This window comes from Hyperolius riggenbachi, chromosome 10 (assembly GCF_040937935.1).
Source record: "Hyperolius riggenbachi isolate aHypRig1 chromosome 10, aHypRig1.pri, whole genome shotgun sequence".
Taxonomy (NCBI): Eukaryota; Metazoa; Chordata; class Amphibia; order Anura; family Hyperoliidae; genus Hyperolius; species Hyperolius riggenbachi.
This window is the reverse complement of record NC_090655.1, coordinates 92,996,002-93,006,852: the sequence shown is the minus strand read 5'-3', so window position 1 is coordinate 93,006,852 and position 10,851 is coordinate 92,996,002.

The window sequence follows — 10,851 nt, the reverse complement described above, 5'->3', positions numbered from 1 at the left end:
CAACAGTGCATGGTTTGTAGAAAACCCACAAACATTCACAGGTGAGGTAATTAGTGTCTCAACAGAAATCATTAAAGCCAATGGGTACCGTTTCTAAAAACAAAAAGTCGGATACTCACCTAAGGAGAGGGAAGGCTCGGTCCTAATGAGCCTTCCCTCTCCTCTCCCGGTGCCCTCGGTGCTGCGCTGGCTCCCCCGTTCGCGTCCGCCGCCGCAGGGACTTCGGAAGGCTTCGGGAGCACTCGGGCTTCCGAAGACGGGCCGCTTCATACTACGTACGCGCGAGCGCGTCATAGAGGGCGCTCACGCATGCGTAGTATGGAGCGGCCGCGTCATCGGGAGCCCGAGTGCTCCCAAAGGCTTCCAAAAGCTCCCGAAGGCATGCGGAAGTGGCAGTATTTGACCGAACTGGTCGAATACTGCCACGGGGGATCCTGCGCGGGACCGGGAGAGGAGAGGGAAGGCTCATTAGGACCGAGCCTTCCCTCTCCTTAGGTGAGTATCCGACTTTTTGTTTTTAGAATCGGTAAACATTCACTTTAAGTGTACCTGAGATGGTACACTGGCTCTTATTTATACTTACCTGGGGCTTCCTCGAGCCCCATGAGCACCGATGCTTCCCTCCCGTCCTCTTCGGCTCCTCTGTTCTGGCACTACGACTCCCGGTAATCCGGTCATTCGCCGGCAGTCGTGGGCTTTGCTCCCAACCCCAGGAGCGTTCTGCGCTCGCGCAGTACTGCTGTGCAGGCACAGAACACTCCAGGCCGTGAAAGCACAATGAAGGGTGCGCGCGCAGCTGAGCCACGCATGCGCAGAAGCCCACAACTGCCCGGCAGAATGGAGAGGCATAGCAGCAGAGCAGAGGGGATAAAGAGACTGGAGAGGCAGGTCACGGTGCTCAGGTAAGTATAAATAGGGGCTACTGAAGGTTCACTTTAACTACCTCAATAGGTTTCCATTGAGTTGAGAATGAGCCAGATCAGAACAACTGCAATGGAGATACATTTTAAACTGCGCAACATTTCTTTTGTCGATTGTCATATTAAATTGTTGGGCTCTAGAGATGAGGGGAATTTTTTGACTTACAGTCATATCTCATGTAAATTGCATGCTGCATACGACTAACATAAAATATAAATACAAAAATTGAAATTATTTGCCTCTCAGTGTCTTGATTTGATTCTTTGTTCTCGGCTTGACACTTCTCATTTTGCCATCTTCACTACATTTTAGCAGCCTGTTACAAGTGAGATGGACTAGTCCAACACATCAACTTTTTTACTACCTACTGTAAGTGACAGCAACATAGGAAAAATAATTTTTAAAGCATTTTACTCTGGGAGAAATGTATTTTTCTTCCATTTTTTCATGATAGTGGAGCTTTAAAGATTGGTTGAGGCCAAAATGATTAAAATGATGGGGAGGGGGTTGCAGAGTTAAATCTTTACCCGTCTTAAGGTGCCCATACACTCGTCAGATTGGCAGCAGATAGATAAGAAATGCATCTGATGATCTATCTGATGCGTTTTTAGAACATTTTTTACCAGGATAGAATTCCAATAGATTTCAGTTTGAAATCTATTGAAATTCGATCTGATGGCATTTTTTTGCCATCAGATTTCCATTAAGGCCAATGCAAACTGATAAGCAATCTCATCAGATCGACCTAAATTTTCCACCCTGCAAGTTCGATGGAAATCCATCGAAATCGATCGAAATCGGCCGTCGATCGGTCGACTGGCCAACCGATTTGCAATCGATTGATCGATCGGGATCGATCGGTCGGCCATAAAATCGTCTGAGTGTATGGGCTGCTTTAACCTCTTACCTCCAGGTAGGTGATCACTCTGCCTCCCCTCAGATTTGGGCCCTTGCAATTTTTTTTTTTTAACTAGACACCTAGACTCTGGGAACGTCCATCTGCATGGTCACAGCCCACCCGCACTGGCGACGGCTGTTTACATGTGAAATGTCAGTCTGCCGCTCCCCCGCCTCCTCCATAGCGCCAGTCCCCGCCCACATCCCTTCCCTCCCCGCTGATTGGAGGGAAGGGACGCGGGCGGGGCCCATCACTATGGAGGCGGGGGATCGGCAGACTGACACTTCACATGTAAACAGCCGGCTGGCGACACACACACAATTGATTTATGGAGGACAGCAGAGCGCAGAGGGGGGCTGGGGGGAAACAGTATAGCAACAGAGGCTGGGTTCTCTTTAAGACTCCGACCAATACTGCAAAGTACTTAAAGATGCATACCTTTCTGTAGCTTGTGCTCTCCTCTTTCATTTGATGCCTGAATCGCCGTTATACCAAATAGTTTTCGTTCGATTTAAAAATCGCAGCTGCCATCTCGGCTGTTATAACTTTCGGGTCACCCTGGTCTTCTCTGTGGAAGTGCATCACTGAATGAAGCAGGAAGAGGAAGTGACACGCATGGCCATTGCAAGAGGCTCCTCCAGAGGGGTCATAGCACGACTGTTGGAAGTCGTCTGGCTTAAAGGCATGCCCATGAGAGGTGCTCGGAGTCCCTAAGTATGATATAATTGTTCCTGTTTATCCATTTACTCTGGTAATACTCATTTTGATGAAACTGTTTGTTGCCAAACATAGCTGGTATAGAGAAGAGGTATTTTAAACCAAGGTGAAATTTCATCAATTCACCAGGCACATGATTACAGTGAAAAAGTATTCCCCAAACTCAAGAAGCAGCCTCCTAAACGATTACAGCATTCTGGCACCTGTTGGGCATTCAAGGTGTCTTACTTGTCAGGCTGATCATTCTTGCAAGTACTTCACATTAAGGCTGGTTTCACAGTGGGACATTACAGGCCCACGTTAGTGCAGCCTGTAACGCACCCCACCGCACAGCAATGAAAAATCAATGGGCCGTTCACAGTGCCCACGTTGCGTTACACAGTAAAGCTGTGCCATTACACAACGTACTGCATGCAGTACTTTGTAAGCGGCAGAGCCGCGTTAGACTGCTTGGACATGCGCAGTAATGTTGGGGAGGAGCGGAGAGCGGCCAAGCACATGGCTAATTAATATTCACTGCACTCAGTGACATGCAGTGTTTACTTCCTGGAGCGGCCGCTCTGTGCGGCGATTGGCCAGGCGGGACCACGTGATGCCGCATGCGTCCAAGAGTGTGCATCACGGACGCCAGAGTGAGCTGCACAACGCGGCTCACTTTGACGTCCACCTTAGAGAGCACCAGGCGTTGCGTTAGGGGCACGTTATGCGACCATAACGTCCCCTAAAACGCAACGTCCTGGTGTGAAACTAGCCTAAACAAAGCACATTGGTAGGACCTAATTTACCATGTCCCCTCCCATCTAAGCATCTGCAGTGGAGATATACAGCAAGTGATCCAGCAAATCTGGACAGGTCATTAACAATTGTCTACAAAGGAATTTCCACCTTTTCCTGGGTTATATTGCTAACACTTTCATGTAGGCACCCACAGTGGCAAGAGATAAAAATTGTAAGTATTTTACCATGTAATAGAAAAAAATATTCCAGTCTACTTTTGCTGGTCCACTTATGGTCTGATCTATGTGAGCTAATCACAGATGGAAAAATGAAGAGGAAAAAAAAAGGCTCTGGCCCCTTACAGGAAACCTAAATTGAGTTTCACTTCAGGTTTGATACACACATAAGTAGAGGGAAGGCTCTATATGCCATAGGAACTTTCTATTCCTTTCCTGCATTGTCCCCAGTTGAAGTTATTTGACCAGCTAGGTCAAATAGCTGTTCAGTATTTCTTGGGTCGTCTTCACAACTAGTACCAATGCACTCATCTTCAGAACCTGGGGACACGAGTAGTTCCAAATGTTGCCCGAGGAACACCAAAGTCCTAGCAGGTTAAATAACTTCAAGGGGGACTGGGGAGGCTCTATGGTGTTAACAGCCTTCCCTCTATTTAGGTAAGGACCAAACCTGTTTCCTCACTTAATTTTTGCTTCAATGGGTTAGAGCCACACAGCCCCAAAGAATTTATACAACTACAAGGTCCTGGCATTGCCGTGTGTGGGTAGGGCAGAGGCAAACAAAGACACAGAGATGGATATCAACTGCTTGAGTACCAGGGGTCTCTGGCCCCTTAAAGAGACTCTGTAACAAAATTGTAAGCCTTATTTCTTCTATCCTATAAGTTCCTATACCTGTTCTAATGTGGCATGTCCTACTGCAGCCTTTCCTACTTGCACTGTCTCTGTAATAAATCTTATCTCCTTTCCTCTGTTGGCTGAGGCTGGAATGTGTGGAATGTGCAGCACTGCTTGTCATTGGCAGAAGCTTTACACACCCCCCTCCAAGCTCTGCATGAGTCACACAGTAAGCTAGTTCTCAGCCTATGATACTGTGGTTAGAAGCTAGTCTTTTGTTTGTAAACACTGCCTAAAACTGTTCATTACAAACCGGGATTGCAGCAGGGAGTGGCAGAAACAGCACAGAGGGGCACAGGAGAAAATAAGGAATAGAATGGTATGCTTTTTATTGTAAGAATATTGGAGTACAAATTCTCTTTAAGTCCTAGAGGCCGTTGGTACAAAAACCAGTTCTCTGGATGCTGAAGCCCACTCGTTCTGCTGTTGCTATGCAAGCAGAGCTGTGAGCCAGACAGGAGCAGATTTCATTGGCTCCTGACCCTGTGAGCCAATGACATTAGCTCACCGTGATCACAGCGTCAGGAACCAATGAAATCGGCTCCTTACCGGCTCAAGGAGCTCTGCTGTCATACCAACAGCAGGGCAAGTGGGCTGCAGCAACAAGTTCAGCTGTAGCAAGCAACAGGGTGATTGGAACCTGTTATTCCTGCTAGGGTGTAAATTTCAAACAGGGCATAGATTTCAATTAGACTGGTCCAGTAACACTTAAATGGCTAGTTTTCTCCCTTTCTTAAAGCGGACCTGAACTCAGAACATGCTCCTTAACCTTCCTGGTGGTAAGCCCGAGCTGAGCTCGGGCTATGCTGCCGGAAGGCACCGCTCAGGCCCCGCTGGGCCGATTTGCATTTTTTTTTTTTGCTGCACGCAGCTAGCACTTTGCTAGCTGCGTGCAGTGCCCGATCGCCGCCGCTACCCGCCAATCCGCCGCTATCCGTCGCGCCGCAGCCGCCCCCCCCCCCCCCCCCCGTGCGCTGCCTGGCCAATCAGTGCCAGGCAGCTCTATGGGGTGGATCGGAATCCCCTTTGACGTCACGACGTCGATGACCTCATCCCGCCATGGCGACGGGGGGAAGCCCTCCAGGAGATCCCGTTCTTTGGGGGGATGCCGCTGGGCAGCGGCTATCATGTAGCGAGACTTTGTCTCGCTACATGGAAAAAAAAAAAAAAAAATTTGCTGCCCCCTGGCGATTTTTTAGCAAACCGCCAGGAGGGTTAAACAAACAACATTTCTGTTACAGCTGATACAAATCCTACAATAATTCTGTGCAGTTTCTACTTTCTGATTCATGGAAGCAGACATATTGTTAACATCCTGTGCTTCAAATGGCCTTATCTGCCATAGGATGTCATGTGGCACAGGGGAGAGATCAGATTACAACTTGTGATAAGACACAGATGAGGGGGAATTAAACAGGTTAAACTCTCTAAATACATACAAGGTGCATTTCTCTATGCATTTCTTCAGTCCTGTGCAACAGTCCACTTTAACCCTTGGTGCTTGATACCTTTATTTCAAAGATGGGTTAACCAAAGGAAACCTCACTATTCTTTAAAGTGAACCGAGCATTATTTTTAACACCCAGGGCAGCTCTATAGCAAATAAAAAATGCATACTAAAAATGTGGTTTATTATGAAAAAAAAAAAAAAACTCATTTTACCTCATTTTTTACCATCTAAGGGTTAAAATAGCCACTTTGTCCATCCAGAAAGGACCTGCTGACACTGAGCAGGAGATGGTGGAAAACAGATAAGAAATCACCTCAGACTTAATTGACCACAAACAAACCCCCATTGTACTTCAAACAGAAAACTTCAGTTATAGTTGAATTTCACACCTAGCCTGGATAATGCCAGTGGTAAAACAGCAGGGGATTGAGCTTCTGAACAATGGCAGCCCTTGCAGCTATTTGAAGCCAGGAGCTGCTTAGATCCCTTTAAAAGCACACCTGAAATGAGAGAGATATGGAGGCTGATAGATTGATTTCCTATTAAGCAATGCAAATTGCCTGGCTATCCTGCTGATCCTCTGCCTCCCCATCTTTAGCCACAGACCATGAACAAGCATGCAGATCAGATGCTCTGACTAGTCTGACTGGGTTAGCTGCATGCTTGTTTCAGGTGTGGGATTCAGACACTAATGCAGCCAGAGATCAGCCAGGCAACTGGTATTGTTTAATTGGAAATATGGCAGCTTCCATATTCCTCTCAGTTCAGTTGTATTTTAAAGCCTTAGTAGACAGGAAGCTAGCCTTTTTTTAAGGCCTAAATAGACCCTGATGTTATTTGCACTACAGTTCCTCATTAAACAGGACTGGGTATTAATTTAGTAAATCTATTGCTCCCCTAGCATAAAATAATAAATCACCTGACTGACACTGGGGTAATCCTGCTCCTATACCAGAGGTGTAACCTGTGCAGCAAGACGATGGCACAGCATACCTTAACCTGCTGCAATGACTTACCTCAATAGGAGGTATGGTCCTAGGCCACTGATTGCTAATCTTAGCATTCCAGCAGTGACAAAACTACATATCCCATGATGCCTCTGCCTGCACGAGTTATGCTTAGAGCTGTCAGAGTATTGCAATGCCTCATAGGACTTGTAGTTCCGCCACAGCTGGAGTGCCAAGGTTAGCGATCACTGTCCTAGGCTGACACCATCCTTTCCACCCACCCAGAAGAGGACTACAGAAGGGAAAGGGTGGTAATTTTAACAGGAGGCTCCAAGAGGAGAGCATAAAGTGGACCTGAACTACTGCACAGGACAGAAGGAAAACATAAGAGAAATGCACCCTGTATGTATTTAGAGAGTTCAGACGGTAATTCCCCCTAATCTGTGTTTAATCACAAATTGTAATTTGATCTCTCCCTGTGTCACCTGATTGCCATGGCAGATAAGCTCATTTGAAAGCACAAGATGTTAACATGCTATTATGCTGTTGCTTATCTTTTAGATCAGAGAGAAAGTTCTGAGTTCAGGTCCACTTTAATAGCAATTACATGACCATGGGCTCCACTATTTCAAAACCTTATTTGGTGCCATTTTTATTTTTTTCAAACTGGCTTTTCTAATGAGTTTGGTGAATACACCAACAGCCCATCTCCAATAGATGCAATTTTGGACGTGTGCATGCAAATTTGCAATAGAATGCATGGTACGTGAAAGTATAGCAAGATAGGGAGCACCAATGTAAAGTAGCAGTGTGCCCAGACCCCAACCCTAGTGCCTCTTTGGGTCAACCAGGTCCAAAAAGTGAAAATGGGTCAGAACCCTTAAAAGATAGCTCTTTATTCATAAAACAGGCAGCAGCAACAGACGCTGTTTGGGGCTATCCTAGCCCTTTCTCAAACTGCTAACAGACACCTGTGGCAGGCTGTAAACAGTTTGAGAAAGGGCTAGGATAGCCCGAAACAGCGTCTGTCACTGCTGTCTATTTTATGAATATAAAACTATAATACGCTTTTAGTGGTGCAACCCATTTTCACTTTTTGGTACTTAAAAGTATATGGGATAGTGTCCATCCTTTGTGAATATCGCAAGTGTGAAAAAACAAACCAGACAACAGCAATTTTCTGGTTGCCACTGCGTTTCAGATCTTCATATATGCAGTTATGTTAAATAAAGTACCCTGGCTAGACCTGCAACACGAATTACTATGAACGAAATGCCATCAGAACAAGTTTTTATTTGAAAATGTGTTTCCATAATATAAGTTATTCCATACTTGATGCTGATAACATAAATCTACTGCCAAAGCTTTGTAAAGAGGTCAGACAAATATGAAAAAAATGTAGGTGCAGCTTTTTAAATTACAATAGTTATAAAGATTATCTATTATGATATTTTCCCATTATTTAGTTATACACCCTTTGATTCTGGATTTGAGACCTTGTCAGTTTCCTGACCACATGTCAATAATGATCAAAATCTCCCAGCTCAAGTGTGCATGAAAGAATCAAAAAATTAGCTGTATTTTAAAAAAGGAGGTAATACTACACCATACAATTATTATTGTACAATGTTACTACATCTATGTAGTATAAGGGCTAAGTGATTGTGAATAATGTGTACAGATTAAATAGGTAAACTCATACTACATGGAAGTGGTAAGATTGTACAACCATGATTTTACTGTGTATGCCCTATTTAAGGCTAAGTTTCCACTGTAGCGTTACATTTTCGCCTGCAAAAAATCTTATAAGATTTTTCTGATTGGTGAATATTCGCATGTAAATTTGTACGAGTTTTATGCGAATTTGCATTAGTTACATATGCATAATCTGCCTAGTAACAGCTTAGTCATGACTGCTGACAACTTCCTGTAACCATGGATCCAATGCGAATTTTCGGGCAAGTAACGCGAAAATTCGCATTGCCTATACAAAGCATTGTACGCGAATCGTACGCGATGTCCGAAAAAATGATACAGGACCTCAGATTTTTTCACGCGGACGAAAATTCGCATAGAGTGGAAACTGCTGCATTGACTAACAGTTTTAAAATCTATGTGAATTTTCTGAGCAGAAAAACTGACACAAAACGCACAAGTGGAAACCTAGCCTAAAGCAAGCATTATTTTTTTTAAAAACTTGTCAACAAACCACCCAAGGGAGGTTTGTTAACTGTGTCTGGGGGGTGCAGCAGGCATTTACTTACCTAGGAGGGCTGGTTTGTACCCTTTGTCTATATGGACGTCTCCATTCTCTTTTTCTGTGCCGCAGAGCCACAGGTTTCTGCAGTGATCTATGTCCCTTGCAGCCGCATTACATACCAGGAAATGCAGTGCATGCAGGGAGAGGTAGTTCAAATTGATGTGCTTACATCTCCTGCCTGGGAGATTGAACCACATCAATGAACTACATCTTCTGACATGCAACAGAGACAGGATATTACAACAGGAATTTTAACCTGTGGCACAGAGACATACAAAATGGAGGCTTCGATACAGACAGGGCTATGAAGCAGCCCTTCTAGGTAACTAAATTACTGCGGCACCCCCCAAAGCAAACAGTTGACGAACTTCCCTTAATGCAGACCTAAACTCTTACACAGCAGATAAGGAATACAAATATAGTTGCTGAAAAATTTACTGTATGTGCCTTTAGAGCAGGGGTGCCTAATAGGTTGATCGCGATCTACCAGTAGATCACGACCACCTACGGAGTAGATCTATGCAGCCGCAGCTTTTTTCAGTTTTCACTGCCGCACGGCTGACAGGATTTGCTGCATCAGGGAGGAGAGGAGGGAGGCTGAAGGGAAGAGTTGCGGCTGAAGGTCTCCTCCCCTCCAGGCAGCAATGTGGTCCTTCCCCAGTGTAGTGCGTGAGTACAGATTACCTAGGCCAGATTATATTTCGCCAACAGAGCTTAATGCTGCAGGTAGGATCAAAACGGTTTGTGCATGGCTGTCACATGCTGCTGGCTGGGCAGACTTTTGGACTAGAAGATCATGAATTATTTTATGTTAGCTTTATTAGATTAATGTCTGTACTGGCCTACAGATTTCACACAATGTTCAGCGGTCCGTGTGCTGAGATTTAACTTGTAAATCACTAAACAGCCTCCTGCAATAGCTTCACCTCCATCTTCTACCAAGTTTTTTTTGTTTTTCTAAAAGGGGGATGGGGGTGTTTAAAAATTACAGGGTCAGAGTAATCAAAGTAGATCGCGAGCTGAAAAACCGTGCCACCCCTGCTTAAAGGTAGCCATACACTGGTCGATGTGCCATCAGATCAACCAACAGATAGATCCCTCTCTTATCGAATCTGATCAGAGAGGAATCGTATGGCTGCCTTTAATGCAAACAGATTGTGAATCGATTTCAGCGTGAAACCGATCACAATCTGTGAAGCTGCCGAAGCCACCCCCCCCCCCCCCCCCCGCATACAATACCTGCTCCGGCCGGCGCGACTCCCCTGGTCTCCGCTGTCGTCTTCTCCGCGCTGGGCTCTGGCTGGTTTGGCTTCACTGAACTTCCTGCTGGGGGAGGGCGCTCTACTTTTTAAACTTCCTGCCGGGACAGGAAGTTCAGTGAAGCCAAGCCAGCCGGACCCAGAGCCCAGCGCGGAGAAGAAGACAGTGGAGACCGGGGGAGTCGCGCGGAGAAGAAGACAGTGGAGACCGGGGGAGTCGCGCCGGCCGGAGCAGGTAATGTATTGCCGCTAGCGTCGGTAGTCGGGCATTCGAACGCCGCTATCGACGCACTCCCAGCCCACCGGTCCACGCACGGATCGACAGTAACGATTGATTTCGGACGGAAATTGATCATTCTGTCAGCGTTTGCGCAACGATTTCACAGCAGATTCGGTCACAGTGATCGAATCTGCTGTATATCGGCAGGAAAATCGTTGTGTATGGGCCCCTTTAGATAGATTAGCCTGCCTAATTAGGCCTTATCTCCAAGTGTAAATCAGGGTTGTAGGCTGTGCCAATATGTAAACAATGGAGGTTAACCAGTGTTTCACTCCTGAAGGCCTTGTTGCAACAATGTCACACCCCCCACTATCTTAGATCAAAAGAATGTAATGCATTGTTCACCCACCAGAGTCCACTTCAAATCCTGTGGAGACAGAACCTTCTGTCATGCTGCCCCTACATTTTGGAATTCCCTGCCACAACAGAATAGATCCATCCGTGGAAGCATTTAAAGTGGATCCGAGATGAACTTTTTCTCATTGCAT